We start from the raw sequence: 27,300 nt of genomic DNA, 5'->3' as shown, positions 1-27,300 counted from the left end.
TGTATGTAGGTCAGGTTGTCATTTGCCCCTTATCATCCAGCCATAAGGGGCAGCCTAGAAAAAACAAAATCCATCAAATCATAAAGCATTATTGTCATTAAAAACAACTTTTGACATGTCGACCAGATATATTTGTATATCTGTAAGGCCCCTTTCACACTAGCAAATTACTCTGTTTAGCAAGTTCCGTCCTAAAATCAGCTGTCACTGGCAGTAACCAAATCCTATACGTCCGTTGGAAAATCCCATTATAGTCTATGGGATTTTTCTAATATCCGTTTTAATCCATTACAGTCTGTTATTGATAACGGACGTTATTTTGTGACATGAAGTTCATGAACTATTTTCTTCCGTACTATCTTCCGTCACAAAATAACGTCCGTTATCAATAACGGACTATAATGGATTAAAACGGATATTAGAAAAATCCCATAGACTATAATGGGATTTTCTAACGGACGTATAGGATTTGGTTACTCCCGGTGACAGCTGATTTTAGGATGGAACTAGCGACGGAACTTGCTAAACGGAGTAATTTGCTAGTGTGAAACAAGCTTTAGTTAGTGGATTTTTTTCTTTGGGATAGAACATTTGTAATCCTATATCCACTTGCTATTACACAATTTGCTTGGCGTCCACTATAGAGGGATTTTAATGGCCAAAGTGTGCCTCCAGCTGTTGTGAGAAGTTGTTGATCGCACCAGGTCTTACCACTGAGAACAGCTGCGACTGAGTTCTTAGCTGGGGAAGCACTCTGCTCCCTGCCCGGCTGAGAGATCCATCCATTTCTCTGCATAGAAGTCTAAACCTTAAAAATCCGGGCCAGCATTATTGCAACTCTGTACAACATAGCACAGGAGCAAAAGCGTATAGTAATACATAATTAGAGCAGAGTTCTTAGAAGGCTAGGTGCGTTGATAGATGTCTTTATCGGTCTGTCACCCAGCTTTTCCAGAAGAAAAAAAAATGACCAAGTACAGTTTCCTGACATGTCTTAATAAATACTTGCATTTCTACCTAGAAAATATGCTACAAGGCCCCCAAATACATCACATAACCAGCATGCAAGGCTGCCCCCTTTGTTTACATCAGATCCACAATAAAGCCCCTTACTGCAAGCCGTCTATTCATCGTGCCGGCACAGCTGACTGCTTTACCCGCTTCCAGCGTAGAGGTGATCAATACGACAGAATTACCATTATATGTGACACTAGATTATACCACTGGCTTCACAATGATGGCACTAGCAGCATGCAGGTTACCTGGAAGTATAGGCATAGGTAACCCTGACTGCAGGGACATGTAGGGTTAAGTGGAGCCCTCGGGGTTGGGTGCCCTCCCACACATCAGGGGAGGAGGGTGAGAGATAGTGAAGCCCACAGGCTATATTAGGGCCCCCCTTGTCTATGCTCCTCCTTTTACATTACCAGAGCTTGAGCGAAGTTCCCGCCCTCCCTCCCTTTAGTTTGCCTTGTATTTCTGTTTCATTGCTCCCTCGTGTCCAGTTGTTCGGCACGTTGGGTTTTTGTTACCCCCGTTTTATAAAAAAATATAAAATTATAAATATATTGTACATGGATATCCCATTTTGGGCTTCTTTTCTTTAGTGTTGTCTTGATTGCTTATTTTCGTTGCAGATTCTTTCAAGTCACAGCTGGCGTGGAGAGACTACGACCTGGAGGAAAAGGGCCATTGGCAGTCATGCCAGTCGGGGACCCGGCGGCCGGAATGCCACTTCGGCCGAAGAGCAGGTAAACTGGAGTGATTGTTATGTTGGTTACTGCCATGCAGTGTTGATATGTTTAAGAGTTGCACTTATAGTGTTATATTAATAAAAGAGCTGTGACCACCACCCAGCCCACTTAAGAAGTAACAAGTGTTTGCCATTATTGTTATGGAGAATGGGAGGGCCTAAGGGGTGTTTTATGGGGAAGAAGGGTTGTTCCATGCAGTCTGGAGCAGGCATTCCCTCTTCTTATGCCATATGGCACTTCTATATATATTTTTTTAGTAATGTCTCCAAGTCAATTAATAATATACAATGATAGATTATATATCATATATATCCATGGCAACCAACTTTATATTTAGGGGAAATACCCACTTAAATGGTATGTTAATATATGTATATCAAGTACAGTATGAAGCAAATAATTTTGATAATACAAAACAAACATTTTTGTGTCTAAAGCTTCTATGCAGATCTATGTGTCTTTTTACATACTACAAACGGTGTGAAGTTTAACCAATCATATGTTGTTCAAACAAAAAAAGAGCCCCTGAGGGGAGGAACTTTGGGATCAGACTACACAGGATTTGTTTCTCGTCTGTAACCATGGAGACACATAAGGCGGTCCATGCTGGGAGTAGTGTCACAACAGCCACAAATCCACAAGTTGGAAACCATAAATTTATACAGTCCCTAGTGCTTACAGGGGTTATACAAAGGTTAAAAGTTATTCCTATTCACAGGAATACATAGCTGTGTTTGTGAATGGTGTTTGTTTGAAAGTCCCATAGACTGTGAACAAAGTGGCGGGGGGGGCATGTGTGCTGCTGCTTCATTGCTCTCGTGATTGGCAGGGGGCAGGGGCATTGGTGGTGGGCTTCAGGTGTTCCCAGCAGTCAGACCTCTACCAATCAGCTAGGTACAGTGGCGTTGCGACCGGGGTGCGTCCTGCACCGGGTGACACCATCCTGATGACACCGGGTGACACTAGGTACGCCCCCGGTCCTCAGTTGCGCAGACTCCGTACTAGTAGGACCATCCCCCCCCCCCCCCCCGTCACCTGCACAGTGAACCGGCCTGCGCCCCCACGTCTTCTGTTGCGCCGACATGACGTGCATCCGCAGGGCCGCGCAGGAGGACGTGACGTCACTCGCAGAGCACCCAGAGAGAAGGAGCGCTGCGCTGTATGGGTGAGTGAATGAGTGAGTGTCTCACTCTATCTCTGTTTGTGTGCCTCTGTGTGTGTGTGTGTGTGTGTGACTGTGTGTGCCTCTGTGTGTGTGTGTGACTGTCTGTGTGTGTGACTGTGTGTGTGTCTCTCTGTCTGTGTGTGCTTGTGTGTGTGTCTGTCGCTATCTCTGTCTGTGTGTGGCTCTGTCTGTGTGTGACTGCGTGTGACTGTGTGTGTGTGTCTCTCTGTCTGTGAGTGTGTGTCTCTCTGACTGTGTGTGTGTCGCTCTCTCTATCTGTCTGTGTCTCTGTGTTGTGTGTGTATGTGTTTTTTTTGTGTGGGGGGAGGGGGGGTTTGTTTGAACCAGCGATCTAATGTGGGGAGACTTTGACCTATTGTGGGGAACATGCAAGGGAACCTGCGGCCTAATGGGGGAAACTACTACCAAATGTGGGGAATCTATGCTACCTAATGTGGGGGAAATTGCTACCTAATGTGGGGAAACTGCTACCTAATGTGGGGGAACTGCTACCTAATGTTGGAAAACTGCTACCTAATGTGCGAAAGCTGCTACATAATGTGGGAAAACTGCTACCTTATGTGGGGAATCTGTGTTAACTTAATGTGGGGAAACTGCTACCTAATGTGTGGAATCTGTGCTACCTAATGTGGGGAAATTACTACCTAATGTGGGGTAACTGGTACCAAATGTGGGGAATCTATGCTACCTAATGTGGGGAAACTGCTACCTTCCTAATGTGGGGGAACTGATACCTACCTTAAGTGGGAGAACTGCTGCCTACCTAATGCTCCCCCCCTGGCAGTAGCACCCTCATCATCCACCAGCAAACCCCCCCCCCCCAGCAGCAGCACCTCCATCAGCAGATCCTGATGGTGGATGATGGGGGTGCTCCTACCAGGAGGATGATCCTGCCGATGGATGATGGGGGGTGATACTTCCAGGGGGGATGGCCAGTAGCACCCTTATCATCCTCCAGCAACACCACCCCAGTACTAGCACCCCCATCATCCACTAGCAACACCACCAGATTTATATTCAGAGGGTACAGTATGTGGCAGATTTATATTCAGAGGGTACAGTATGTGGCAGATTTATATTCAGAGTGTGCAGTATGTGTTGGTATTATATTCAGAATGTACAGATGTGTGGTAGTATTATATTCAGTGGGTACGGTGTATGGAAGGTTTATAATCAAAGAGTATAGTGTATAGTAGGATTATATTTAGAGGATACAGTGTCTGGCAGGTTTATAATAATACTTGTTTTCATATAGAGGATGAGAATGCGCTGACATAGTGAGGAGTCATCTGGGCGTCACATTCTGCAGAGCGAAGTTTTAGCTGGACCAGGCGGTATGTACCATCTGAATTAGATAAGCAAAGACTATAGAGAAGACGTCACCTGTAATCACTGATATCATTGTGTATTCTCCTCACTATAGAGAAGACGTCACCTGTAGTCACTGATATCATTGTACATTCTCCTCTCTATAGAGAAGACGTCACCTGTAATCACTGATATCATTGTGTATTCTCCTCACTATAGAGAAGACGTCACCTGTAGTCACTGATATCATTGTGTATTCTCCTCACTATAGAGAAGACGTCACCTGTAGTCACTGATATCATTGTGTATTCTCCTCACTATAGGGAAGACGTCACCTGTAGTCACTGATATCATTGTGTATTCTCCTCACAATAGAGAAGACGTCACCTGTAGTCACTGATATCATTGTACATTCTCCTCTCTGTGTCCTATCAGAGCTGTAGTCACTTGTCAGTTCTACAGTTATGGTGAGTGAAACTACAACTCCCAGCATAACCTTACCACTGCATAAAGGGGTACTCTACTGGAAAAAAAATTTTTAATCAACTGGTGCTACAAAGTTAAACAGATTTATAAATTACTTCTACTTAAAAATCTTAATCCTTCCAGTACTTATTAGCTGCTGTATAAGTGATTCACAGGAAGTTATTTTCTTTTTTAATTTCTTTTCTGTCTGACCACAGTGCTCTGTGCTGATACCTCTGTCCATGTCAAGAACTGTCCATAGTAGGAGCAAATCCCCATTGCAAACCTATCCTGCTCTGGACAGTTCCTAACATGGACAGACAGAGCACTGTGGACGGACTGGAAAGAACCACACAACTTCCTGTGGAGAATACAATAGCTTATAAGTACTGATTTTAAATAGAAGTAATTTAAAAATCTGTTTAACTTTCTGGCACCAGTTGATATAAAAGTAAATGTTTTCCAGTGGAGTACCCCTTTAAGTAAATCTGGGAGCTGTATATTTAAATGGTGAAAACTTCTTTAACACTTTCCCATTCTGTGGCAACTGGTATATCTGATTATTATACTGGAATTTCTCACAATGCGCTACAACAGTGATGTCTGTCACAACAGGCTAATAACTTACTGAGGGGGGGGGTAGGTATGGGGGTGACACCATTTTCTACCGCACCGGGTGACACCAACCCTAGCAACGTCACTGGCTAGGTATCCCCTATACTGTAAATAGGGGATGAGTTTTAATCTTGGGATCTACCACAATTATGTAGCGAATGGCATGTGATCATTGGGGGAAGAGCGCAATGCCAAACTTTACAGTGGGGATGCAAAGTTTTAAGCTCCATCTCCATTTTTTTCCATGAAATCCTTGTAAGATGGAAGAAAATCAAATAATTCCTGACGTTCTCTCTGGAATAATTGCTCATGTTTATTTTCTAGCTGTAGCTTACAATTTATTAAACTTTTTGCTTTCCCAATTTCATCTTTACTTTTTAATGAAAAATGTCCTTGAATCAAAGTAAGCGTGATCCTTCGAGGACGCAGTAAGCCGACTAAACATTCCCTGCTAGAAGCCTTCTCTCAGTATAGACAAGTGATAACCTCAGCATGCAAGGAATTGTAAATATACAGTAGCAGAGGAACCATTAATATATAGATTACTAATACTAGGTAACAGTGAGGTTACCCATAGCAACCAATAAAACTGTCGCTGTGCAAGTTGCTATGGGCAAGATCCCACTGATAGGGCATGCATGTTATTTATTTTCACATTTTTTTGGCCACTCACCAAATGTAATACCGCACCTGCCCTGTAGGGGAAGAGAGTAGTCAACCACAGCTTGTCAATCAAGAACATCTCCTTTAAATTGCTACATAAAATATATTTAGGTCCACATGGTATATTTTTTTCCCTCTGAAAAATACACTGTGAAATACATGACAGAAATCCAAGGGTAATCTAATTTCTGCTGTGCATTTTCACTTTTTTTTACCATGTATTTTGTTGCGGATTTGGGCAAATATTACCCCAATGCAATAGGGCTAATCGGCATCATAGCTTTTTGACATGTCACACGGTCACGTATTCCCACATACTCATTTGAAATATGCCAGCAGTTGACAGTAGTGCACATATTTTATTGAAGACTATGGGTTATGCAATGCAATGGTGAGGATTTTGGCACATAATACGAGGCCTAAGGGTGTGTTTAAACAGCAGATTATAAATCATAAAAATAAAAAATACATGGCATCCGCAGGAGAAATCTAAAACATGTGCTGTAGATTAGGCCTACACATGGGGGATAATCCGGATCCTAATAAACACAATCTGTGTGGAAACACATCAATAGGTGACATGCTATTTTATTTATTTTTTTGCACACATTTTATATAGGAGACAAAATCCGTGTGAATGGGGCCCTAGTGTAGGACTATTATAAATCTGTGATAAAAGACCATACAAAAAACCAGCGTGAAGTGGTTAACAGTGACCATAAACCGTCCTGAGGTCCCCTTCATCAGTCACCAGAGGAAATTGCATTTATTCTTTGCAAGCAAATACTCCTCTCCTTCCAAATCCGTTCCTCATTACCATTCCGCTCCCGCCTACAAGAAATGACCGTAGCAGCCATACTACTGCATCCTCCCTATATAGCAGCTGTTCTATATTTAGAATTTCCCTAATGGGTCAATATCCATAACAACAGGCAAATTAACCCGACCGTAACCTCCTCCGCTTTACAAATATTCAAATTATGTGGGGCTGGGAAAGCGCATTTACTTTAAAAGGCCTCGGCAGCGTACAGAAGGAGAACTGGGGATTTAGAGAAATATTTTTGCATAACACGACCCTTGTGTTACAAAAACAGATGGCTCCAGTTTCCATCCGAGCATCAGATGCTGTTGTATTTACGTCATCTTGGAAATGTGTGTATGTGCAAGTCCAAATGAGAAGCAAATCTTCATTTATATATATATTTTTTACAAAAAGGCTACATTCCTTTACTGAAAATCCTGTATTGCATCTTTCTTTCTATACTGACTTCAAATGAATAGTATGTTTGGAGAAATTACAAACTTCCTCTCTCGCTGACATCACTATTGAAATACACTTCCAAGCATTCTATAAAGCAGGGGTAGGGGTACCCTTTCTCCTCCGTGGGCTATATATACACACACACAGATTATATATATATATATATATATATATATATATATATATATATATATACATACACTGGGACATATAAAATTGTCCACTTAAAATTAGCCGCTATAATAGGTCAAACATTTATGTCATCTGCTTCTCTTTGGCGAGGCGTTTGAGGTTACCTGTTATTGATGATAATACTCGCAACTTTTTTTCCATGTCAGTCTGGAGGTAGCTTCCCCTGAAGATAGGGCTGACTCTAAAAGTTGTTTTCCCCTTGAAGAAACCCCACCATCTCATGCTTCTAAGCTGCAGCCATCTTCTTCCTGCAGCCACTAGAGGCAGACTGCATATCTACCTTCGGGACGCGCAGAATCACGTCACTCATTCTACAAGCTCTGGTGGAAGAAATGCTCTCGCATTCTAGTCCTCTAGTCCATTTATTAAGCAGCAACGCATCATTGCTTTACTGTTCTAAGAAGGTTTGCATCTAACACAGCAAGTATTCACTTAGCAGGAGCCAAACAGCGCATGCATCAAGCTCAGTATTGTTTTCATGGCACCTTAGCATAGAGCACCACATAAACTACATAGAAAGCAGGGACTCGTGTCATTTTAAAAGGAGTCCTTGCTCCCCTACATAAACAGTGATGTGATGCCCCTAATTCCTTATACTACGCTTTACACGTTTTAGGGTAGAACCACACGTGACCTTAACCCTGCGTATGGGTAGCAAAATCAGCTGCAGAACATACGCAACGTATATGCTACCTGTGACCCTACCTTTGGGAGACCTATGCTCATACCCTTAGGGCCTTACCTGAGGAAGAGAGCATTTATCTCTCAAACATGTCTTCATAAAGTTACTTCTACTACTGGATTGTAAGCAGCACTTCCTCGATGTGTAGGATTTCCTAACCTCATTCTGCTTTTCATGCCTAGTCTAATGCTGCAGCGACTATACAGCCCTTAAAGGGGTACTCTGGTGAAAAACGTTATTATTTTTTTTAAATCAACTGGTGCCAGAAAGTTAAACAGATTTGTAAATTACTTCTATTAAAACATCTTAATCCTTCCAGTACTTATTAGCTGCTGAATACTACAGAGGAAATTATTTTCTTTTTAGAACACAGAGCTCTCTGCTGACATCATGAGCATAGTGCTCTCTGCTGACATCTCTGTCCATTTTAAGAACTGTCCAGAGTAGGAGAAAATCCCCATAGTAAACATATGCTGCTCTGGACAGTTCCTAAAATGGACAGAGATGTCAGCAGAGAGCACTGTGATTGTGATGTCAGCAGAGAGCTTTGTGTTCCAAAAATAAAAGAATTTCATCTGAAGTGTTCAGCAGCTAATAAGTACTGGAAGGTTTGAGATTTTTTAATAGAAGTAATTTACAATTCTGTTTAACTTTCTGCCACCAGTTGATTTAGAAAAAAATAAAAGTTTTCCACCGGAGTACCCTTTTAATGTCCAGTAGGATAACTCTCTAAGCTGCGGTCTAGTGTTGTGCCTGGCATCTTTACAACCTCCCAAGGTGAGTGAGAACCCCCTACCAGCAAAGTGCCACCTGTGTCTTTCAGGTTTAATCCTATTGTGCGTAGTGTATTTTTTGCCTCTTTACTATACTTTTGCCCTGTATTGCAGATCAGCACCAATCAAAAGAATGCAATAGTGGACAAATGACATTTTCTAATCTCAGACAACCGGATTTTAGTCCCCTTGGTGCTGCCTATGTTGCAGCAGCAATGTAGTTGACAAGGCTTTAGATGTGAACATGTAGCTCTATGATGCAGTGAGAGGAACGAATCTGAAAACATACCACAACGCCTTAAAATAAAAGGACCAACCATGTAAAAGGTCCTCGTGGCCAAAAGCACAGCTAGATTTAAGATATGAGTCAATAATGTTATTCTGCTGTTTGTACAGACTGGAAACCAATGAAGGAGGAGGACAATAAGGGAACAGCATAATTACACAGAAAAATCCATAATTACAAGAAGACGCCCTCCCACAGCAAATCCTAAAGACACCAAAATGATACAAGGCAGACTTCAAATGTCATGGCACCAGTGCCCGTTTCCATAACATGCCCAGCTGCCTGTACAATAGTGACAAAGCCTCCTTCCTTTAAATAGGCACCACACAAACTGTATAGCTTATTAGTACAAGAGAATATAAGAAAATTGGTAATATGTGTTAGAGAAAAATGTCTCTCTTCACTTATCGAGCTACTACCCTGATCCCCCTTTCTCCTAAATTCATCATTCACTGCCTAAGTTTGTCTGGAGACCGATCAGCTCTCTGTAGTTGTCCTAGCTGAAGCACAGGCTGGGACAAAGTCCTGGAAGTGATGGCGGAACTAGCACTCCTCTGTGCTTACTCCTGTCCTATCAGATTCATGTCTAAAAACAGAGAAGAGGGGTTACAGAGCAGCCTGCAGTGATTGGATGAAGAGACCTAGCACAGCAGACTCAGGGAGGAAGTGAATGCATGATGAGTAAGGGTGATCAATGCCGCTCGCTATTAGCCATGGGTCCCGGCCGTTGTTAGAGGCCGGGCCCTACCCGCTATGATGCGGGGCCCCGTGTTATAGATCGGGAGCGGACTCATGACGTACGCGTACGTCATGGGTCCTTAAGAGGTTAAAATAAGTACCTGTGTGAATATCCCTTATATTTCACCCCGAGTGTTTATTTGTGTGGACAGTGTATAGGAGGCATCATAGGAGCTAGCCTCCACCCACTAACTAGCTCACGGACAACTAAAAATTAGAGATGGAGCCTTAAAAAGGAGTACTCCAGTGCAATAAAACCTATCCCCTATCCAAAGTATAGGGGATAATTTTTCGATCACGGGGGTCCAACCTCTGGGACCCCCTCGATCTCCTGCATGGCACCCCTGCAGTCTCAGGAAAGGGGGCGTGTCGACCCCGCACGAAGCGGAGGCTGACACGCTCCCTATCCTAAAGGAACATGGAGGGGGCGTGTTGGCCACAGCTTCCTGCGGGGGTTGGAACGCCCCCTTCCTGGGGATTGCTGGCGTGCCAAACAAGAAATTGCAGGGGGTCCCAGCAGTCGGACCCCCCTGATCTAAAACTTTTCCCCTATCCTTTGGATAGAGGATAAGTTTTATTACACAGAAGTACTCCTTTAAGAGAGGGGAAACTGGTTAAAATGTATAGACAGTTCTATATAGCCAGAAATAGTACTATTCTTTATGTACACACACACACCAGTTTATCCTGAAAAAGTTACCGACAAGTGTAAATAAGCTTTAACTGATCTTCGGATAATAAATCCTCAGACGTAATAAAATGATTCAAACATAGTTCAATTAATATGTAACCTGTGTATTTAACCTTCGGCGGTACCAGCTCTGTCACACCTATCATAAGAATTCTCCGCCTTGTTATGACGATGGAAGCACCCCGACTTCAAAGCAAGCTGTAGAGGGTAGTCTGAGGTGCTGACATCTAGTGGCCGGAAAGAAAACTGCAAGCTGTGTCCTATAAATAACAATATGGCCAAGACATTGTGGAGTTTGTGTGGGGTAGGACCAAGCATCAGTTCACTGTTCAGATGAAGAATGCATTCCTGTAGAGTGCTCTGTGTCGCTGGGATATGATTTTATGCCAAGTATTTGTTATCTAGAGGCTTAAGAGGAATGTGTACTATGTGGATGCAGCACAGACAAGCAATATATATCATGAAGTGAGGAATGTCACATGTCAGAACGGCTGGATACTTGTGCAAACAATAAAACAAATACAAGATTAGCAACAAAATACTCAATAGCCTGGCCCCTAAAGAGGACATTTTGCCAACCCCAAATAAGTGAGATTGTCATAAATAGCTTAAAGGGGTATTCCAGTGAAAAACTATTATTTTCAAATCAACTGGTGCCAAAAAGTTAAACAGATTTGCAAATTGCTTCTATTTAAAAATATTAACCCTTCCAGTACTTATCCATGTCAGGAACTGTCCAGAGCAGGAACAAATCCCCATAGCAAACCTTTCCTGCTCTGGACAGTCCCTGACATAGACAGCAGAGAGCACTGTGGTCAGACAGAAAAGAACAATACAACTTCCTCTGGAGCATATAGCAGCTGATAAGTACTGGAAGTACTTTAACCTCTTAAGGACGCAGGGTTTTTCCGTTTTTGCATTTTCATTTTTTCCTCATCACTTTCTAAAAATCATAACGCTTTCAATTTTGCACATAAAATTCCATATTATGGCTTCTTTTTTCCGCCACCAATTATACTTTGCAGTGACAATCATTTTACCCAAAAATCCACGGCGAAATGGAAAAAAAATCAATAACACCTTCTCTTTATTCTGTAGGTCCATACGGTTAAAATGATACCCTACTTATATAGGTTGGATATTGTCATACTTAGGAAAAAAATCATAACTACATGCAGGAAAATTAATATGTAAAAAATTCTCATCTTCTAACCCCTATCACTTTATTTTTCCGCATACGGTCCGGTATGAAGACTCATTTTTTGCGCCTTGTTCTGAAGTTTTTATCGGTACCATTTTTGTATTGATCGGACTTTTTGATCGCTTTTTATTCATTTTTTCATGATATAAAAAGTGACCAAAAATACGCTACGTTAGACTTTGGAATTTTTTGCGCGTACACCATTTAATTAATGATATATTTTTATAGTTCGGACATTTCCGCACGCGGCGATACCACGTTTATTTTTATTAACGCAGTTTTTTTTTATGGGAAAAGGGGGGTGATTCAAACTTTTATTAGGGAAGGGGTTAAATGACCTTTGTTAACTTTTTTTTTTTTCACTTTAGGGAGCTATAGCACTGCACACACTGATCTCTTATGCTGATCCCTGCAAAGCCATAGCTTTGCATGGATCAGCGAGATAGGGGCTCAATTGCTCAAGCCTGTAGCTCAGGCTTGGAGCAATCAAACCCCGATCAGACGCGGCGGAGTCAGGTAAGGAGACGTCCGCTTGCGTCCTAGCTGATCGGGAAGCTGTCGGGAAGCGTTTACTTTCATTTTCAGATGCGGCGATCAGCATTGATCGCCGCGTCTGAAGGGTCAATAGCACGGGACACAACGATCGGTGCCGCGTGCTGTTAGCCCAGGGACGCGGCTATGAATAGCAGCCGGGACCGACCCGGTGTGATTCGGGGTCACGGTGTGACCCCATTTTAAACACCGGGACCGGGCGTAGGGCGTACATGTACGCCCTACGTCCTTAAGAAGTTAAATAAGAGTAATTTACAAATCTGATTAGACTTGACAAAGGGGGCGGAAGCTCCTGAAACGTCGTTGTTGCTCACACAGTAAGTTCTCACTCTGATGTGAACGCGGAGATAAAGCAGAGGTGAAACAAGTGAAAGGCTCCTATTGGAGTGAACATGGAAAACTGCCCTACAGCTACTCCATAAAAGGACTGTGATCTGCGCATGTTTAGTGAATACAATATACCGTATGTTATTGAAGTATTTATTTTCTACTACCTTCTACATAAAAAGTTAAGAGAGTTTTGTTGGGTACAGTCTTCCATATTTTCTGGTCCTGTCCTCTTATAGGTGACTATTGGAAGTTGGTGCAAAGATTGGTCTCTGGCTCCCTGGGTGTCTCAGTCCCTCTAGACCCCCGAATATACCTTCTTCATCACTCCAATCCCACTCTATCCAAAAAGCTGTTTAAAAATTTCATGCATCTTGCCTTGGCCGCCAAAACACTCATAGCTAAATGTTGGAAACAAACTCTCCCACCCTCTGAGTCTGACCTACTGGCCCGTATCCGGGAGATTCGTTCCCTGGAGTACCTTACGGCCTTGTTGAATAACTCTATTCCTTCCTTTCTCTTGGTTTGGGAACCTTGGGACTGCTTCTCTGATCGACAGCCACCTTGACCTGTCGGGCTCCCTTCCCTTTCTACTTTCTTCTCTTTTCTTCTTTTTCCTTTTCCCCTTGGCCCCGTGTCTTTTGTCTCATTTGTGTATGTATATGTGGTCCCTCAGTGTTCTTCCTTCCCACCCCCTTACTCGTGTTGGTGTTGCCCTTTGATGATTATTGTTCTCTCATATCGCACTGTGTCTTTAACCATTACATTATCAGATACGCCTTAGCTGCCTGTTGCAAGCCTTCAGGGTATACCTTTCTGTTATTTTGTGGGCATGGCCCATATTGCTATGACTGCTTGTTATCTTGCCCGATTTATATATTTTAAAACTTTCAATAAAAATTTACAGTAAAAAAAAAAAAAAAAAATTTTGTGATCTGAGTGCGTCTATTGCTGAATCAATCAAGATCAGCAGGGGATCAAATAATTTTTACATTCACTATATGCCTCAACCACATAATAGGAATCACCACATCTGAATTTTATGCCACATATAAGGGTACACTGTGGAATTTTCAAGGTGAATTCCGCTCAGAAATTCTACTTGGAAATTTCAGTGCACCATACCCTCTAAAGAATGAACATGTTCATTCTTTCAGCAAAGTGCAGTGCAGACTGCATGGCCATCAATGGTCACATCCCGTGTCCATGCAGTCATAGTAACTAAGAATTTTCCGGTGGAGCCCGCAGCATTAGTGTGAACTTAGCCTAGGTGTAAGTGCCTTTTGCTCTCCAACTGATGGGGAAACTACAACTTTTAACAGAATAGGGGATAAATTTATGATCCAGAGGGGTCTAACTAACGAATGACGCTAGTTTTTTCTAGTTGTGGACATCCTCTTTAATGCTTCAATGCATCTAACACTGACATGACTGCAAGATCAGACTACACAATGTTTGTAGTCTGTAACCATGGAAACACATGGGTCTGTACAGGAGCTGTAGCAGATCTTTTATTAAGACCATTTGCAAAGTTGCTTCATGTTTACATTATATGCATTGGAACTACAAAATGCTAAGAAGTAACCAGGGTTACCTTTTAGACTAAATAATTGAATAGAATTAATAATAGTAAAAAAATATATGATGATTCAATAGACACTGGAACTCCCTGAACACTTAGCAGTCCTGTGGTGAAGCAGATGACTCCTATATAAACCCCTTTATGAATGAGGCAGCGATGCTGATGTGTTGTGCCGTCATGTATACGTCATACAAATAGTTGTGATTCTTGGGGACAGAACTTTTTGTCAGTTTCCTGATGGTCTAATTGTCCATCAGTCAATGTGAACAAGGAAGCAAAAGCTGAAAATGGTTTGTTTTCTGATGGGCCGCACCAGCCTGTAGTCACTGTGAATCATCTGTGCAAGGATGAAATAATGTCTGGTCCCCTGTCACATGTTCAGGAAAAGCTGCTTATAAAAGTGACATTTATTATTCCAATGTGGGTGCAGGACAGACCTTAAAGAAAGGGTCACAGAAAAAAACCTCTACAGAATAATGCCCTGAACTTATCAGTGCTCCCAAAAAAACCTCTTGGCCCCGTGTCTTTAAAAGTTTTTTTTAAGTCATATTGATGGCCTATCCTCACAATGGCACTATATACACTATAGCCTGATGACGGGCACTACACCCCACAAAGCGCCTTATACAGGCGGAAATGCTTTGTTTTTGTGATTAATGTCACATGACCTTAGGAAGGTCCTATACAGTTTAAACACCCTAATAACCTTTGTACATAGCTAATAGTCGCTGTACAATACTTATAATAAATGTACATAAATTAATGTACAATAGGAATCATAATGACCTAGGGGGATCCTGCAGGAGAGCCCTGTGTACTTGAGGGACTCTACCTGAGGGGACTTTAGGAACTGTACAGAACCATGTTCTGTACCGGGACACGACAAAGGCATCCATGCCTGCTTTGGTAGAGCTCATAAAAGTCGCAAGATCCCTAAAATGGTACTGATTAAAACTAATGACCATGAAGAAAAACTAGCCATCATGCAGATCTGTAGGAAAAAAATATAGGGGGGTGGGGGTCAGAATTAGGGATCGACCGATATCGGTTTTTTAGGGCCGATACCGATAATCGGTGCAGGTTAGGGCCGATAGCCGATAACTTATACCGATATTCCGGTATAAGTTATCGGCTATTTAACCCCCTGCGACACCGCTGCAGATCATTGATTTAAAGCGGGCGCTTTAAATCAATGATCTGCAGTGGCTTTTGCAGGGCCATAGGCCGCCGCCACCACCCGCTTCTCTCCCCCTACCTGTCAGGGTGGTCCGGGCCATCCATTCTTCCTTCCTTCCTGTAGTGTCCGGGGGCGTTTCGGGTGAAGAGTGAACGGGTCCGGGCTGTCCTTCTCCGGTGGTCATCTTCTCCACTCCAGGCAGGCTCCGGCCTAGTAAGCTGCATAGACGCCGCTGCGCAGTGACGCCCGTGCGCAGCGACGCACCTGACGTCACGGCGTCTATGCAGTGTACTAGGCCGGAGCCTGCCCGGAGTGGGGAAGATGACCGCCGGAGAAGAAGGACAGCCCGGACCAGTTCACCCTCCACCCGGAACGCCCCCGGACACTACAGGAAGGAAGGAAGGATGGATGGCCCGGACTACCCCCATTACGGGTAAGTTAAATTTTTTTTATTGACTCTGAGGGTGGGGGAGGGGCCCGACCGGTATAGCCGTATGGGGCAAAAATCCATACCGGTATACCGCTTAGCATCACGGTGGGGGGTGCGACGCGGTGCGGTGGGTCGGGGGTGCGGTGTGGCGGGTCGGGGGGGTGGCGGTCGCGGTGTGGTGGCGGGGCATTATCGGCAAGGTAATATACCGATACCGATAATGCCCAAAATCGTGATTATCTGCCATACCGATAATCGGTCGATCCCTAGTCAGAATATGGTGATTCAAAGTGTTTTTGTGTATGTTTTTTAGTTTAAATGTTTAAAAAAGGTAAAACTTAAATTATAAACTATAAGACGCACTTTTTCTACCCCAAAACTGGGGGGAAAAAGTCGGTGCGTCTTATACGGCGAATACACCCCTATTGCGGCGGTCCCTGCGGCCATCAACGGCCGGGACCCGCGGCTAATACAGGACATCACCGATCGCTGTGATGCCCTGTATTAACCCTTCAGACGCGGCGATCAAAGCTGACCGCCGCGTCTGAAGGGAAAGTGACACTAACCCGGCTGTTCAGTCGGGCTGTTCGGGACCGAACAGCCCGACTGAATAGCCGGGTTATTGCTTACAGGACACCGGGAGGGACCTTACCTGCCTCCTCGGTGTCTTCTCCATTCAGGGATCCCCTGTATGGCCAGCGCTCTCCTTCCTCGTCATCACAAGAGCAAGGATACCCGGCCGGCAGCAGAGACGTTGCGGAGCGACGGCGACAGTGATGGAGCAACATCCAGGGCAGCGGTGACGGGTCCAGAGCAGCGGGGACACGTGAATATTACCTCCTATGCAGTGGTCTTAAATCTGCGGACCTCCAGATGTTGCAAAACTACAACTCCCAGCATGCCCGGACAGCCAACGGCTGTCCGGGCATGCTGGGAGTTGTAGTTTTGCAACATCTGGAGGTCCGCAGGTTGAAGACCACTATTGGGTTCAAAATCTAAATTTTTTTAGATTTTGCACCTATAAATTGGGTGCGTCTTATACGCCGGTGCGTCCTATAGGACGAAAAATACGGTAAGTAAGGTATTACTGTAATCGTATTGGCCTGAAGAATAAAATAACATCCGTTTTACTGCAAAGTGAATGGAATAAATTCTTAAAACATTGCAGAATTGTCAGGGTTTTTAAAATTTCAGTTTTGCAGCGCATTTTATGGCAAAATGAAAGGTGTCCGTAAAAATTACAATCGGGGTCCCAGGCTCTTAAAAGATGAGGAGTTACAAATGTGCCAAAGATAGCTGACAGGGAAAGAGTTAATCAAATATTGATGGTCCATGCTAAAGAAAAAAAAAGTCCTGAAAAAACTTTTTTTTTTAAATGAAGAAAGGCTGGAACAGATCTTGGCAGGAAGAGGATCGTCCACATTGAACAATTAATTTTTGTTGGAATGGTCCACCAAGAATAAACTAAATAATATATAAAATAAATAAAAGATTTTTTTATCACTCCGTTGGGAGCATAAAGTAACATGACATTTTTTTTTTCCCTAGTTGATCATTTTGTGCTGCTTATCTTGGGATATCATGAACCAACTAGAAAGGTAAGTGCAAGAAAAGACACATCTGTAAATTGTCTAGTGATCAGCAAGTGTTTAAAGGGGTATTCCAGGAAAAAACTTTTTTTATATATATCAACTGGCTCCAGAAAGTTAAACAGATTTGGAAATTACTTCTATTAAAAAATCTTAATCCTTTCAGTACTTATGAGCTTCTGAAGTTAGGGTTGTTCTTTTCTGTCTAAGTCCTCTCTGATGACACCTGTCTCGGGAACCGCCTAGTTTAGAAGCGAATTCCCATAGCAAACCTCTTCTAAACTGGGCGGTTCCCGAGACACGTGTCATCAGAGATTACTACAGAAAAGAACAACCTAAACTTCAGAAGCTCATAAGTACTGAAAGGATTAAGATTTTTTTAATAGAAGTAATTTGCAAATCTGTTTAACTTTCTGGAGCCAGTTGATATATAAAAAAAAAAAAGTTTTTCCCTGGAATACCCCTTTAATCCTCCTGCAGCACCACCAGAGGTCAAATGAAGCAATACAAGCCGCCTACTGAAATCAATACTTTGCTGACATAATGGGTCCTCCAGTAAGAGAAAAAGACACTCTTTGTTGCTGCACGTCACTTGACTAAAAGATAAGGGCAATGAAATCAGATGTCCTCACTAGAGATGAGTGAACTTACAGTAAATTCGATTCGTCACGAACTTCTCGGCTCGGCAGTTGATGACTTTTCCTGCATAAATGAGTTCAGCTTTCAGGTGCTCCGGTGGGCTGGAAAAGGTGGATACAGTCCTAGGAGACTCTTTCCTAGGACTGTATCCACCTTTTCCAGCCCACCGGAGCACCTGAAGGCTGAACTAATTTACTCAGGAAAAGTCAGCAACCGCCGAGCTGAGAAGTTCGTGACGAATCGAATTTACTGTAAATTCGCTCATCTCTAGTCCTCACAAATCCTTTTACTGTATGTAGGATCACAGGACATATTTCAGATTGATCCCCTTCGTTAAAATGATGGTGGGCTCATACACATAAGCGTTATAGCTTTTCTGATGAGGTTACAGGACTATAAACACCATCTTCTCTAAACCACAAGACTAATTATTAAAGATCATTGAGACGTACAGACGTTTTGCGCACCCGCCTTTACCCCCTGCTTATCCTATTGCCAGCGGTACTGGCAGCTCCAATCATCCCTGCTGCCAAAACAGTTACTAAAGTCTCCATGGAACAACAGGATAATAGGACACTGGAAAACGCGCAGAACTGAGAAATGTTCTTATAAAACGTAATATAGTAGCTTAGAAACAATTTATAACGTGTATGCTTACATAGGTCTGATGAAGTGATGGTGGTGTGTATTGTCCATGGCTGCTAGATTGTGTTACAGTACACAGACCAATGGGAAGAAACCATCATGCACTGTATAAAGTCTCCAAAAAATGTAGTGAAAAGTCTTCTGACCCTGGCGATTTCTGTGGAACCAGAAGACTCTCTAATGTGTATGTGGGCTAGAGTTGGGCGGTATGACCAAATATGTGTATCACTGTATTTTTGCAACTTATGGCGGTTCCACGGTATATAACGGTATTTCTTTCACCACCACGCCCCCCCCCCCCCCCCCAAATCATGTTACCCGCCAGCGCTGTTCTGCTCCCCCCCCCCCAATTAATTATCAGCCCAGCAGGGTACTACTCACATGTGTCACCCGCAAGCACTGCCCTCCTCCTCTTTGTTGGGGGCTGCCGATGGAACTCTATACTGTACGCCAGTGATCTCCAAACTGCGGACCTCCAGATGTTGCAAAACTACAACTCCCAGCATGCCCGGACAGCCAACGGCTGTCTGGGCATGCTGGGAGTTGTAGTTTTGCAACAGCTGGAGGTCCACAGGTTTGAGACCACTGCTGTACGCTGTATCCCTATGCCCGGGCTGCAAAAGATAAAGAAAATAAACTTTAACTTACCTACATTGGCCTCACACTGTTCCTTGGGACTGGAACGTTGGACAGCCGTCAGCCTATCACCGGCCGGAGCGATGTCCCGCCCCGGCCAGTGATAGGCTGAGCCCACTGTCATGTAAAAGCCGGCCAGAGCTCCTTACATGACAGTGGGCTCAGCCTATCACCTGCAGGGGCGGGACATCGCTGCTGCCGGTGATTGGCTGACGGCTGTCCGAAGTTCCCGTCCCCAGCGTGTGGCTGACGTAGGTGAGTTTAAAGTTTATTTTCTTTATCTTTTGCAGCCCAGGCATAGGGATACAGCATACAGCAGTGGTCTCAAACCTGCGGACCTCCAGCTGTTGCAAAACTACAACTCCCAGCATGCCCGGACAGCCGTTGGCTGTCCGGGCATGCTGGGAGTTGTAGTCTTGCAACAGCTGGAGGTCTGCAGGTTGGAGATCACTGGCGTACAGTATAGAGTTCCAGCGCCGGTGGCCCGCAACAAAGAGGAGGAGGGCAGTGCTTGCGGGTGACATATGTGAGTAGTGCCCAGCTGATAATTAATTGGGGGGAGCAGAACAGCGCTTGGGGGGTAACATGATTTGGGGGGAGCAGAACAGCGCTGGCAGGTCACATGTGATTCGTTCAGGGGACAGCGCTGCGCTGATAATTAATTCCCAAGGGGAGGGGCCCAACCGGTATTGCGGTATGGGGAAAATTAATATTGTGCAGCCCAAAAATTTCAGTATTCGGTATGAGCCGGTATACCGCCCAGCCCTAATGTCGGCCTGCCTACTTTCCCCCAAAAGATGATGATAATGAACAAAAAGTAACAAAGCAAGCCAAAGTGGCCCAACACGCTCGATACATGAGCTGCATCAGACAAACCTTCTCGTGTTGCCCATTTATGATCAAATGCACTGAACGCTTCTTTCATTTTTCACATTTTTTCAGAGGCCTTTTTAAAAATGAAAGAAGCGATCTGATTGGTTGCTAGGGGCAACTCAGCAACTTTTCCTCTGGATAGGTTTTGATAAATCTCCCCCAACATCCTTATTTATGTTCCAACCAAGAATAAGACCATTAGGTCCAAAACCAGTCTGAGTTACATTTGTGATTTTTATTGTCAGGCGCTTGCAAATACAAGCTTTTTAATGTTGAAGAATGTGTTTTAAAGGGGTACTCCGGAGCTTAGACATCTTATCCCCTATCCAAAGGATAGGGGATAAGATGCCTGATCGCGGGGGTCCCGCCGCTGGGGACCCCCGTGATCTTGCATGCTGCACCCCTTTCAAAATCAGTCCCCGGAGCATGTTCGCTCCGGGTCTGATTACTGTCCATCATGGGGCCGAGCGTTGTGACGTCAAGTCTCCGCCCCGTGTGACGTCACACTCCGACCCCCTCAATGCAAGCCTATGGGAGGGGGCGTGACAGCTGTCACGCCCCCTCCCATAGGCTTGCATAGAGGGGGGCAGAGCATGACATCACACAGGGCGGAACTTTGGCGCTCCCCGTGATCGACAGTAATCAGACCTGGAGCGAACACGTTCCGGGGACTGATTTTAAACGGGGTGCGGCGTGCAAGATCACGGAGGTCCCCAGCGGCGGGACCCCCGCGATCAGGCATCTTATCCCCTATCCTTTGGATAGGGGATAAGATGTCTACCCCTTTAACAGAACTTGGGGAATGGAGAAGATGTGACTGATGCATGCGGTCAAATAAGACAGTGCCCATATTTCTACTGCATTTTGACGTGTGAATACGTCCCAGAGCTGGATATCCAATCCCATTGTACTTCTAACATCTGGATACTATGGGAGCCAGGTGCAACTGTTTCACAGCCAAAAAATCCCACGTTATAAAAACAGTCCCTTAAGGGTTAACCTGTTAGCCGGAGCAGAGAATGAAGTTATAAAACAGGTTTGTGTCACACACAGTTATTAACATGTAATTCTGGTGACATCAGCTGCACGGAGGAAATCCCATAAGCCTCCTCACGCGTCAATCCCAAAACGTTTTCTAGTCACACGTTACAGGAGCTGCAGACAGGGGTAGCCGTGCCAGCTCACATCATCCCTCAGTGCCAGTCCACTTTTCTTACACTACATGGCGGCAGCCAAACAACAAAGGATCACAGGCTCGCTCTATTAACCCTGCCTGTGCTGATAAGCCAATGCTTTCTTCTTGTTTCTCTGTATAGCTCTTTGATATGATAATAGTATAAAAGGGTAAAAAGCCATAACGCAGATTGGTGTGTCAAGTAGAGGGCCCCTAACTCAAAAGTTGCTCCCTGTCACGATGGGAGTTGTAGTCTTGCAACAGCTGGAGATCCGCAGGTTGGGGGACACTGCCTTACAGTATGTAAAATACTTTCAGTATGGGCCGTGACTTTGTTGTATTTACAAGGCACTATAACTTATTCCCCCCCATATTGTGTGGACGCTATAACAGAGCCGGTGATGGACGGATGTTTAATACTATATACAGGCAATAAAGATCACCTATGGGGGAAATAGAGACTGGTGACACAGGTGGTAGACATGGTTAAAGCAGCGTTTCCCAACAAAGGTGCCTCCAGCTGTTGCAAAACTGCAACTCTCAGCATGCCCAGACAACCTCCAGAACTTAGGAGAGGAGAAAAACCCCAGTGGAGGAAATCTGTAGGGAACCATGGCTGAAGGATTGCCCTTCCCTTGAGCTTAGAGCAGTGTTTCCCAACCAGGGTGCCTCCAGCTGTTGCATCATCTGGAGGTCCGCAGGTTGAAGACCACCGATGAAGGGATTGACAGGCGGTGATGATGAAAGGGGGGGGGATGATGATGGGGGTCTGGATGATGACAGGGGTCTGGATGATTACATGGGGGGATGATGTATTTCCCTCCCTAGGCTTATAGTCGAGTCAATAACTTTTCCTGGATTTTTGGGGTAAAATTAGGGGCCTCGGCTTATATTCGGGTCGGCTTATACTCGAGTATATACGGTACTCCTAACACCCCTCCTGCCCTTAAAAAAAATTTCCGAGCTTTAAAAAGCTGTGTATCCTACCTTTCCCCATGCTCTCATTGTGTGAGTTCCCGGCACGAGAAAGTGTTTGTTCCCCAGCAGGTGCGATGTCACCGAAGCCTGCGTCACCTGTGCCTCGCCATGTCCCACACGCACTTCATGAGTTTGGTCTCCTGCCAGGCTGAGAAGAGACCAAACTAACTGTTTGACTTGCGCAGGGAACAGAACAGAGCCACCTAGTGGCCATTTTTTCAATTACATTAAAAACATATAAAGGTTGAGAATTTTAACAGCAAATAAATAGCAAAGTGTCTTCTAATTACATAAGGAACAATATATTCAAAGTTTAGTTTAGGTGACAGGTACTCTTTAATTTAACCCGATAACGACCATGGACGTCTATACTCGTCCAATGGCCGTTACCGGGGTATGACGCGGGCTCCCGACTCGAGCCCGCGTCATACCGGCCAGCCCCCAGCTGATTCCTGTAGCTGGGGGTCGGCGTTAATAGCCGACATGCGGCGATCGCCGCGGCCGGCTATTAACCCTTTAGATCGCCACTGTCAAAGTTGACAGCGGCGTCTAAAGGTGCCTGTATACAGTCCCTGGTTGTCCAGTGGGGTGTATCGCCCCCCCCGCAGCACGATCGCGGGGGAGCGATCCACTACTGAGGTAGCCTGAGGGCTTACCTCTCCTGCTGCGGCGGCTCCGGCTCTCTGAATGATAAATTTATCAATCGAGCACAGAGCACGCAGATCATTGTGGTTTTATGAAACCACAATGATCTGTATGAGGAATCTAATGATTCCTCCTAAAAGTCCCCTAAGGGGACTAAAAGTGTAAAAAAAAAAAAAGTATAAAAACACACACATTAACCCCTTTATTAAAAGTTTAAATCACCCCCCTTTTCCCAAATTCCATATTAAAAATATGTAACCATAATAAAAATAAACATATGTGGTATCGCCGTGTGCGTAAATGTCTGAACTATAAAAATATATCATTAATTAAACCGCACGGTCAATGGCGTACACGCAAAAAAATTCCAAAGTCCAAAATAGCGTATTTTTGGTCACTTTTCATACCTTAAAAAAAGGAATAAAAAGCGATCAAGAAGTCCAATCAAAATAAAAATGGTACCAATTAAAACTTCAGATCATGGCGCAAAAAAATTGCCCTCAAACCACCCTGTACGTGGAAAAATAAAAAAGTTATAGGGATCAGAAAAGGACAATTTTAAATATATAAATTTTCCTGCATGTAGTTATGATTTTTTCCAGAAGTGCGACAAAATCAAACCTATATAAGTAGGGTATCATTTTAATCGTATGGACCTACAGAATAAAGATAAAGTGTAATTTTTACCGAAAAATGTACTGCCTAGAAACAGAAGCCCCCAAAATTTACAAAATGGTGTTTTTTCTTCAATTTTGTCGCACAATGATTTTTTTTTCCGTTTCGCCATAAATATTTGTGTAAAATGACTGATGTCATTCCAAAGTAGAATTGGTGGCGCAAAAAATAAGCCCTCATATGGATTTTTAGGTGCAAAATTGAAAGGGTTATGATTTTTAAAAGATGAGGAGGAAAAAACGAAAGTGTAAAAACAGAAAAATGCTTGGTCCTTAAGGGGTTAAAATAAATTCTGCTTGCATTTTAGGTCTAGTTTTCGGAAACTTTATTTAGTACAATAATGATCTGATTTTTTTTTTAACCAATAATGTGCTGATCTCACAAAACAAATACGCTTAGCGCTGGAGAGCTATACAAAGGCATATTTCTTTAGATTACCAAGTAGAGAATGCCATGAGAAAAGTGTTATCTAAATCAATGATCTAACCACAAGCAGCGCCTGCCAAAGACTGGGAAACGGACAGGCCCCAGTACAGATAACAGTCTCTTAAAGTGTTCAGACAGCAGTGATCAGCATTCTGCACACATGCTCAATCTACAGCAGTGACAGGTTATCTAACCAGGAAATCTGTTGCTTTATTGGCTCCTGTTCTGTTTGAGGACAAAAATAGTCACGTTTAGATCGTCCTAAAAGACGACCTATCAGATTGGGAGAATTTATCACATTTGTACACCTGCTTTCAAGTGTAATAGAATCCCATATTTTTCTATGAATCAGGGTTTGGAATTTGCTGAAAAGTAGGCAGTGCTGGATTTACGAAAACGTATGCCTTCACCAGCTCTCTTGATCACACACTGGCACTAATAAATGCCAGTCTTCGCAAGTTCCCCTCATTGTCTTCAGCAATATATAAACCCTTATCCTTCTCTCCCTCTCATCTGCCTCCAAATCTGTTATGTGTTATTTAGACCTAGTGGTAGGATTCAGATAGTTTTCCCGAATCGGTTGTTAACAGCTGGTTCGCCAACTTTTTTCCTAGTTTTGAATAGGACACAATATAAAAATGAATGGGCGGTGGTGTAAGGGAGCCATTGGCTGTGAGATGCAGATAGTATGATGTTATAACACTACATGCATCCCTTTAAAGGAGTACTCCGCCACTAGACATCTTATCCCCTATCCAAAGGATAAGGGATAAGATGTCAGATCGCGGGGGTCCCGCTGCTGGGGACCCCCGGGATCTCGGCTGCAGCACCCACCGCAACGGCTTCCGGCAATGCTGGAGGCTTCGGATCCCGACCACGCGAGCGAAAGAGCGTGATGTCACAACTCCGCCCTGTGTGACATCACGCCCCGCCCCTCAATGCAAGTCTATGGGAGGGGGCGTGACGGCCGTCACGCCCCCTCCCATAGGCTTGCATTGAGGGGGCGGAGCGTGACATCCCACGGGGGCGGAGCCGTGACATCACAACGCACCGGCCCCGTGATCGACAGTAATCAGACCCGGAGTGAACACGCTCCGGGGACTGATTTTAACGGCGTGCAAGATCACGGGGGTCCCCAGCGGCGGGACCCCCGCGATCAGGCATCTTATTCCCTATCCTTTGGATAGGGGATAAGATGTCCAAGCACCGGAGTACCCCTTTAAACGTACCAGGTCTGGCTAGCCAAGGCCAGAAAGGCATCTGATAAGGGCAGTGTGAAAAAGGGGACAAATGAGTATATTATACTGCTCAGTGGCACAGTGTAATATAACTGAGGGGAAAAGAGTACGTTATAATTTATTGAGGGGGCACCGACTATTATAATTGAGGGAGGTACAGTGTGTATTATAATTCATTTCTGTTAAAATATCAGCAACAGCTGCAGATTTATATGCTGGAGGAAGTATATTTAACTGGAAGCAGATGGTGCCGTGTTAACCGTTTATTAAATGTGTACAGGGGTTCCTCATTCCAAAGAAGAAAATCCCAAAAAGGAAAAATGCAGTGTGAACCCACCCTAAGAAATACAGGTTATAAATATAGTAGGGAAGAAAATTGCTGGTGGCTCAGAGCTAAAGTTTACAGTGGCCAAACTGAACAATGAAAATGGCCAGCTATGGAAGTTTCAAATGGAGATAGATATTCCTATTTAGAGATGACATCTGGGAGAGGATTACAGCCATGGGCCACCATAAGCTTATAAGTGGTGGATGACCAGCGGATCCACGTAAGACAAAGCACTGCTTAAGAAAAAAGATGTGAAAAGCGCTGCAAAAGTAGCATGAATGACCCAGTATGGACGAACCAGCCATGGCAAGTTATTGCTGCTTACGAAATGAACTAATGCACTGGAGACAAAGCCAGAGGCAGACCTGACCTTGGAATTTTTAAAGAACAGGATAGGAACTTTTGCAGGACTCCATAGATGATGACACCGAAAATGTTCTCTAAATGGGCACTGTCAGAATCAAAAACTGTCAGAATCAAATGGTGAAATATTAACCTTTTTAATCTACTTCATAAAAAAATGTTATCTCTTTTTTTATAGAAATCATGGCTTATAAAAAAAAAAGACCACTAGGGGTCACCATACCACCCAGAACATAAACTTGGCTGCAGCATTATCTTTGTCCCTTGTACAGGAATGAGGACATGAGGGCAGGAGTATCACTTTGCTGTGCTTATTTCTGTCCTATTAGACTGCAGCATGAAAACAGAGAGGAGGGGGTTACAGAGCAGCCTGCAGTGATTGGATGAATAGACCCAGCACAGCACAGACAACTCTGGAAGAAAGTGAATGCATGGTGAGTGAGGGCAGGCTCAGTACTTGCCTGGACATGCCCCTTCCTGAGCAGTGAATGTCAGAATGAGTGAGCAGCAGAATGGAGGGATTTGTGAACCAAATTCAGAAGCTAGATGCATATAGAAGACATGTGAAGCATCAGCATGACCTAGTGAGTAACATATGTAAGCATTTTTTTTTCTGTAATATGACAGGCACGCTTTAAAAGGGGTACTCCGGTGGAATAATTATTTTTTTTTTTAAATCAACTGGTGATTTTTAAAAAAAAAATCTTTATCCTTCCAGTACTTTTTAGCAGCTGTATATTACAGAGGAAATTCTTTTCTTTTTGCATTTCATTTCTGTCACGACCACAGTGCTTTCTGCTGACACCTCTGTCCATTTTAGTAACTGTCCAGAGCAGCATATGTTTGTTATGGGGATTTTCTCCTTCTATGGACAGTTCCTGACATGGACAGAGGTGTCAGCAGAGAGCACTGTGGTCATGACAGAACTAAAATGCAAAAAGAAAAGAATTTCCTCTGTAGTATACAGCCGCTAATAAGTACTGGAAGGATTATAAGATTTTTAACCCCTTAAGGACGCAGCCCTTTTTCACCTTAAGGACTGAGCCCTTTTTCGCAATTCTGACCACCGTCTCTTTATGAATTAATAACGCAAAAACACTTTTGCCAAATATTCTGATTCTGAGATAGTTTTATCGTGACATATTCTACTTTATTTTGGTGGTAAATTTTCGGCGCTACTTGCATCCTTTTTTGGTGAAAAATCCCAA

General features: G+C 43.8%; 1 protein-coding gene and 1 long non-coding RNA gene across 6 annotated transcripts in view; one reads left to right on the top strand and one right to left on the bottom strand.

Moving 5' to 3' along the window:
• PKIG (cAMP-dependent protein kinase inhibitor gamma) overlaps positions 1 to 27,300 on the bottom strand; it is a 180,327-nt gene that overhangs the window by 11,500 nt on the left and 141,527 nt on the right. Inside the window, exon 1 of one of the 5 annotated variants that reach the window (XM_056548488.1) lies at positions 7,549 to 7,568. The exons of the other annotated variants lie outside the window; for them this stretch is intronic. The gene's annotated coding sequence lies outside the window, so the exon portion shown is untranslated. Of the gene's footprint in view, positions 1 to 7,548; positions 7,569 to 27,300 lie in introns of those variants that run through there. 5 annotated transcript variants of the gene reach the window in all.
• Positions 1,488 to 26,316, top strand: LOC130296679 (uncharacterized). The gene is made up of 4 exons (XR_008849256.1): positions 1,488 to 1,751; positions 4,196 to 4,274; positions 17,432 to 17,481; positions 25,682 to 26,316. It is a non-coding gene; the product is annotated as an uncharacterized LOC130296679 (long non-coding RNA).

Source organism: Hyla sarda, chromosome 12 (genome assembly GCF_029499605.1).
Source record: "Hyla sarda isolate aHylSar1 chromosome 12, aHylSar1.hap1, whole genome shotgun sequence".
Lineage (NCBI taxonomy): Eukaryota > Metazoa > Chordata > Amphibia > Anura > Hylidae > Hyla > Hyla sarda.
Note: the sequence above shows the minus strand (reverse complement) of the source record. Positions and strands in the feature narration are given on the sequence as shown.